Source organism: Etheostoma spectabile, chromosome 14 (assembly GCF_008692095.1).
Source record: "Etheostoma spectabile isolate EspeVRDwgs_2016 chromosome 14, UIUC_Espe_1.0, whole genome shotgun sequence".
Lineage (NCBI taxonomy): Eukaryota > Metazoa > Chordata > Actinopteri > Perciformes > Percidae > Etheostoma > Etheostoma spectabile.
The window spans coordinates 24,499,004-24,506,094 of record NC_045746.1 but is presented as its reverse complement, the minus strand read 5'-3'; the positions used below and the strand labels follow the sequence as shown (position 1 = coordinate 24,506,094).

General features: G+C 42.3%; 1 protein-coding gene and 1 long non-coding RNA gene across 10 annotated transcripts in view; one reads left to right on the top strand and one right to left on the bottom strand.

Moving 5' to 3' along the window:
- The window catches only part of LOC116701614 (uncharacterized), a 59,948-nt gene that overhangs the window by 17,245 nt on the left and 35,612 nt on the right, over nt 1-7,091 (top strand). The gene's annotated exons all lie outside the window — the stretch shown is intronic.
- The window catches only part of LOC116701615 (uncharacterized), a 44,467-nt gene that overhangs the window by 26,512 nt on the left and 10,864 nt on the right, over nt 1-7,091 (bottom strand). Inside the window, exon 3 of the long non-coding RNA XR_004334973.1 lies at nt 11-84. This is a non-coding gene — a long non-coding RNA (uncharacterized LOC116701615). The remainder of the gene's footprint in view (nt 1-10; nt 85-7,091) is intronic.

Here is a 7,091-nt window from a genome sequence, read left to right as displayed (position 1 = left end):
TATAAACAACAATAATTTGGTGGCCCCCCTGCAGTTACTCTGAGGACCCCCTAAGGGTCCCGGACCCCCTGTTGAAGATCTCTGCTTTAGACCAACCCACTTAACAAAAAACACCACGAGCCACGACAAATGTATCAACAAGTCATCCACAATTAAACAACAAAAGCAGGGTTTGTAACTTCCCTCTAGAATAACGTATACATAACACTTTTATCCTAACATCCTTTCTTAGTTTAGATAAGACGTTTTCTGATCCAACATGCTAGAATACATCCTTTAACAGTCCGAGTCAGAAAGTGAAATTCAGTTGGTTGTCATATACAATTTCACCGCTAGATGGGAGAAACTATTACACACTGTAGCTTTAAGGTGTGGTTAGTTTTAAGGTACGATTGGGTTAAATAACTATTTATTAAGGTTAGGGAATCTATGTCATCATGGTTAATAGAAACTAATGTCAGCTCTGGAAAGAAAATGGGAAGGAAACAGCGGCCAGCCGTATCAAAATCCAATGTTTTATTGGCCAAATCATATGTATACATATATATTAATATGTGTGTGTGTGTGTGTGTGTGTGTGTGTGTGTGTGTCACTTGAAGGTAACAAACAAATGTTTTGGGCCATTTGTTAAAACAAATGATACTGTCGTTTTCTATGGAGAAAAGCCTCAGATAACTCTATATGGAAAACAACAAGTTGCAGTTCCTAACAAAAGATGTGAGAGACAACAGATAACAATGTTCTGTTTTGGTGACAGTTTGGATGTTGGCTTTCTGGTTTTAATTCCTAACTTTTAGGGTGTTATGTCCTAGCTTCCTGTTTTCAGAGCGATGACCCTGCAGGGCAGCGAGTGGAGAAGGGACACTCTTCTCTACTGCTGCTCCTTTTATTTTCATTTTCTGATAAAAACAGGTGCAATTCTTCATAAATGACATTTCTGGTGCACCTTTGAAAACAGATTACATGAAATTGCATACGTCTCTCTGTCAAAGACAAATGTGAATATATTTCCTTGGTTCAGAAGTAAATAACCCAACTATACGTTGCTAAAATTGACTGAGGCGAACTCTTCTCTCGTTCTTGGCTGAATGAAGCGTTTAGCTCCAGCAGCCCAGTTGGCAGACAGCACGTCTCCGTTATACTTTGATGTCTCAAATTAATTTCCTTGAGATCTTCTGCGTCGGTGCCAAACATTTAGAGATTAGAGCGTGCAGCACCAATGTAGAGGCCTCGTAATCTGCAGACTACAGAAGAGTAGCCCGAGGAAAATGGACCAGAGGCTTTTCTAAGGACAGCAGCAACCAAACAAAACAATGAATTGCGGATTGATATCGTTGGAAGTGTTACAATGGAAACCTAACCTACTCCTTTTCAGTTGAGCTGTCTGTGATGTGACGCTTAGCTGCATGCAGAAACTAATTTGAACCTTTTTAAAGTTTTGTTTATTCGGAAATGTTACTGTGTTCAGTTGCTTTCTCACCGACGCAAAATCAGACTTCTCTTCTGTTACTTTGATTTATCGGTGTAACTCGGGCCGAACGATTTTTGAAAAAAATCTAATTGTGATTTTTTTCACCAATATTGCGATTGCGACTCAATATGTGATTATTTTTTAAGCTCTTTGTCCTCTGTATTATTCAACGCAGACAAACAATAAATCATTGTATAGCATGAAGACAAGATTAGATTAAACAGAGGCCGGGCCTGTATGTGATGATGAAATTAGGTGACGCATGAATTTATATGAATGTTTTATTTAACTACTTCAGTCACAGTAGGATATTGAGCACTGACCAAGCCTGGTGTAAAAAAACATTCACATAAAAGTCAGAAACAAATCACACAAACTAAAATGCAGATTGCAGAAATATTAAAACAAATATGTGGCTTTACCACACGTAGTATTTAGATTATTATTTCCTGTAATAAACGTATGTAAACATGTGGATTGCACTTTTTAAACACTCTTTCAACTATACTAGACAGTTAAATAAGTAAAAATGAGGCCATCTTGGGGTAACACACGCACAGGGGGCCCAAAGACTGGGGTTGACACCCTGATATTTAATATCAATAAAAGATTAGTCTATCCCATTACAAGATATACATGATGCATGCATATGAAAACTGCACCCCCATACTGTTCGTACAAGGGTAATTTCATGCTAACGCTTCCATTAATCATTGAAAAACCATTTCACATGCACACTTATTTTACCATCTATGTTATATTGTGTGGAAGTTTGGGGAAATACCTACAAAAGCACCTCACAAAATATTTGCACACTGCAAAAAAGAGCAATCAGGATAATAAATCACACCGGGCATTATAAACACACTAATCATCTGTTTTTGAATTCACATTTGCTGACAATTATGGACATTGTTAGGTTCAAAACTGAACTGGATTTAAATACACGTATCACATATACACACAAAGGTGTATTTTTTTAATTATTTTTTTTAATTATTTTTTTTTTTACAGTCATTTATCAGATTCTGGTTGTTTCCCCTCTCTGCAGTCTTTCCCCCGCTCCATATCTTTATAACGGAGCTAGCTAGCTAACCGCTAATCACAGCTAATAGTTGCTAACCGAGCCGTCCGTTCTCCGTGCCTGTATCCATTAACTGCGAGCCTGTATAAAACCCTTCATTTTACTAAAATGGCTGTAAAAGTTTGAAACTACATCTCAGAGTTGTTTGAACGACAGAACTCTGCTCAGGGTACGGCGTAGCGCTAGCGTGGCGAGTTGATGCGTAGCGTTAGCGTGGCGAGTTGATGCGTAGCGTTAGCGTGGCGAGTTGATGCGTAGCGCTAGCGTGGCGAGTTGATGCTTTCTCTGCAGAGTACAGACTGGTTTGCTCTTGCGAGTCACGTGACCAAATCGCAGCCTTTGCGATAAGGAAATCGTGTTTTAACATGTCGCGATATTATTGCAAATGCAATTTATCGTTCAGCCCTAAGTGTAACTTATCACGGTGCAAATGAACAGACTACACTACATTATATTACAATCCCATGATGTATTGTAGGAATAAAGTAACTGTTTCCTAATCCTGACCAAATTGATAACCACGGTAAACCATCACTCATAAGCTATTTTGCTATAATGGAAATCACAACTCTTAACTATTTTTAAATGTACATGAGAGTGAAGAACATCTACAGTTAAGAAGAAGGCCTCCTGTTTGGGTCTGATGGTCCTTTGTTTTTGTTGGACTCCACTACAGAGACTTTAGTTACGTGCACAAACACAAATGACCTTTTGCTCAAAGGCCAGTAGCCTCACACACACTCAGAGCTTTACAGTCTAACAAGCAAACATTACACTGCAGCCTCCCAAAAACACGATTTATAATCTGACTCTGAATCTGAATAATTACCAAGTACAATGAACGAACAAGAATTAGCATCTTTCACATTAGAGTTGTGCTGAGTTTTGCCCCCCAACATAATGACACCAAACCCAACCCTCGTTTCTGGGGAAAAAATCCTCTGCTGCACAATAATTAATGCGCTTTGATTATTAATCGGAGACAACTTTGATAATTAATTAATCGTATTAGAGTATAAAGCCTTTCTTTGTCTTAAGTGACTTCAAACTGAATACTTTGGGGTTTTAGATTCAATAATTGAGAAAGCAGGTTAATTAACAATGGAATGAACTACAGTTGCTGTCTTAAATATTTTAAAAGCATGAGATGAGCATAACATGTTTTTGAATCTATCCTGATACACATGAACCGAGCCAAAAAGAACAGCAAATATCCATCGCAATGTTTCCCCTATCTTCCCCACTGACCCCTTGGCGTGCAGTTAAAACACCAATCATGGTTTTGTTTTGGCATTCAGCTGCTGTGGGAGGACAGATGAGGTGTGTGAGGTAAAAAAATAAGACCTGCATATTTATGAAAATGAGAAGGAAAGAGAGTGTAAGGAAGAGTGCAACAGACACAAAAGCACAATCAGTGCAACTGAATCCCACCAATGAGACTATGCATGCTACAGTATATGATGATCCCTTTGTAATAGTAAGGCAATCTGTTAATAATTTGATATAATGACAAAGAACAAATGTTCTGAATTAGTTTAAAGCACCCATGTCCTGCTCATTTTCAGTGGTTCCTGTGGATATCCACAAAAAAATAGATATGTAAAGAAACTTGAGAGTGTGTTTTTGGTGTGGTGGGTGCAGGATTGGTAAGCCAGAGTGTAAATGGTCATTAGATCGCCTGACTCTGAGTGACAGTAATGACATTTCCTCCAGGTGCTGCAGGGTAAATGTCCATCAAATGTGATCCATGATCCTCCAGCTGTTCGGACTCACACTTGTGAGTCTGAACAGCTGTTTTACAGGATGCTGCTGTGGGCGTCATTTTAGTTAAAGAATCTCTCATTTTGTTTCCCATTGCCTCCTCTTGTACCACTGGTGTTTTGTTTCTCTTTTCTTCTCGTGTAATATAACGCACGCAAACGTCATGTTACTAGTTTGCTATCAAATTGATTGCAATATATAATGAAATGTGGTCTTTGTTTCTTTGATTTCAGTTATTCAAGATTTGGGAAAATTGGAAAAATTTAACTTTTCTGATTTGCTGACAGATGGTAGTTGGTGTCAAGTCGATGTAACTTGCATCACAGGGATCACCAGCTAGTGTTTTTATATTCACTACATATCTGTCCTTCCCTCCTTATGCTTCTCCTTTCATCTTCCACGCCTCCTCCTTTTCTTATCTTTCCAGCTTTTTGCTCTATCTTATCCTCCCAGCAGCCCTTGCTGTTCTTTCCTCGACACACCCCGTGGTTTTGAGCTCCGATCTCGACTCTCGGTTTTGTTCCTCTCCTTCGTTCCCTCTTCAATATTTCCCGCTCTGGTTTTTTGAGAGCCCTAAGCTTCCCTCCGTGTCTCTCTCACCCTCTCCTTTGTCCCCCGTGGCTCCGGCAGGGAGCTCCATCAACTCTAGAGGTCTCCGGTGTGTGTGCGCGTGTGTGTGTGTGTGTGTGGTTGACTTGCTTGTGTGTGTGTATATGAGTTTGTATGTGCCTCCGTGCGTGTGGGCGTGTTGTGAGGAGTAAATGGCAACTATGATCCCCTGGGTCGCATCTCAAATGTACTCACAGAGAGCCGAGTCATGACTAAGACTGCATGCCTTTCATTACTAGAGAGAGGAGAGAAGGGTTGAGGAGAGAGAGAGATGAGAGAGGCGAGAGAGAGAGAGCGAGGAGAGGAGGAGAGAGAGAGAGAGAGGGAGGGAGAGAGAGAGAGAGAGAGGGAGAGAGAGGGAGAGAGAATAAGGGAGAGAGAGAGAGAGAGGGAGAGAGAGGGAGAGAGAATAAGGGAGAGAGAGAGCGAGCATGTCTAATAAGTTGAATCACTCACTCTCATAAATGTTGTCCTTCACCAAGGTTATAATTGTTAAGTTACGTGTAAACGTGGCATTACTAAAAAACAACAACTGACTAAAACTGTAATTTCTGTGTGCAAAACTAACTATAATAAAATAAAATTTATCGAGTAAACGTCCTTAGTTTTCGTCTTTCACAGAGCAAATAACGTTATATCTTTCAGAGATGACATTTCCGACCATAGACCTGTTTTATACAGTCTATGCCACAGGTTTATATATTTTACAACTGGAAACTCAGAAATTCCGACATCGCATGTCAAACTGAACACAACATAGATGCCCGGCATCACGGCGGTACCGAAAGTTGTAAGAAAGCAGCGGAGACCTATTGGATTGCAACTGTGTTTGATAAAACGTTGCAGTGTAAGGTGGTAAAATATGTGGACAATTTATGAAAGAGGAAAATACCACAAATTTAAAAGTACATTTGAGAAGCGCTCACAAGGAGGCTAACCAAGGCCCCCCTCCCCGAAACAGAAACTAACCCCGGTGCGGTGCATGGATGTATGGGTGCAGCCCATATCGGTCATCGGCAAAGGCTGATGGGAAAAAAAAATCGATTTCGGCACAAAAAAAACATCCATATCGGTTAATCGCGTATTACATGCCATTTATCGCACCGTTGTGACGAAAAGAGAGTTGAGCCGGAATGCAAAGCTTTCGATCTACCGGGCAGTTTTCGTTCCTAACCTCACCTATGGTCATGAAGGTTGGGTCATGACCGAAGGAACGAGATCCAGGGTACAAGGGTACCCCGAAATGGGTTTCCTCGGGGGGGCGGGGGGGATGTCTGGCGTCTCCCTTAGAGATCGGGTGAGAAGCTCAGTCATCCGCTTCATCAGCTCGGAGTAGAGCCGCTGCTCCTTCGAGTCTAAAGGAGCCAGTTGAGGTGGTTCGGGCATCTGGTAAGGATGCCTCCTGGGGGGGTCCCTAGGGAGGTGGTCCAGGCCCGTCCAGCTGGGAGGAGGTCGGGGGAGACCCAGGACTAGGTGGAGGGACGTCCAGCTGGGAGGAGGCCTCGGGGAAGACCCAGGACTAGGTGGGAGGGACGTCCAGCTGGGAGGAGGCTCGGGGAAGACCCAGGACTAGGTGGAGGGGTCCAGTGGAGGGAGGCCGGGGAGACCCCGGACTTGGTGGAGGGCCGTACAGATGGGAGGAGGCCCCGGGGAAGACCCAGAACTAGGTGGAGGGATTATATCTCCAACCTGGCCTGGGAACGCCTCGGGATCCCCCAGTCGGAGCTGGTTGATGTGGCTCGAGAAAGGGAAGTTTGGGGTCCCCTACTGGAGCTGCTGCCCCCGAGACCCCATACCGGATGAAGATGGATGGATGGATCAGTTAATCCCTAGCACAGGGCCAGGTAGCATGACGGAGACAACCAGAAGACAGAGAACACTTCAGGAAACCTTTCACCGACAGCTGCTGGTTTGGACACAAGAAAACCCTAAGCGGTAGAAAGTGTGCGTTATTTTTGTATTGATACTGGGACGTCTACACAACTGTGTGAGTCGATTGACTTCAAAGTTCACCACTTCACTCGAACCAAAGTCAAAAACACTTGTTTGTTTATGTCTTCTTTGGTCTATTGGCTATTTAGGTTTTTTTCCTGGAACACGTCACTTCCACATTTTGCAGTTCCTGTGGCGTCTTGTGTAGACTGTTTACATATTTGTGCTCATCAT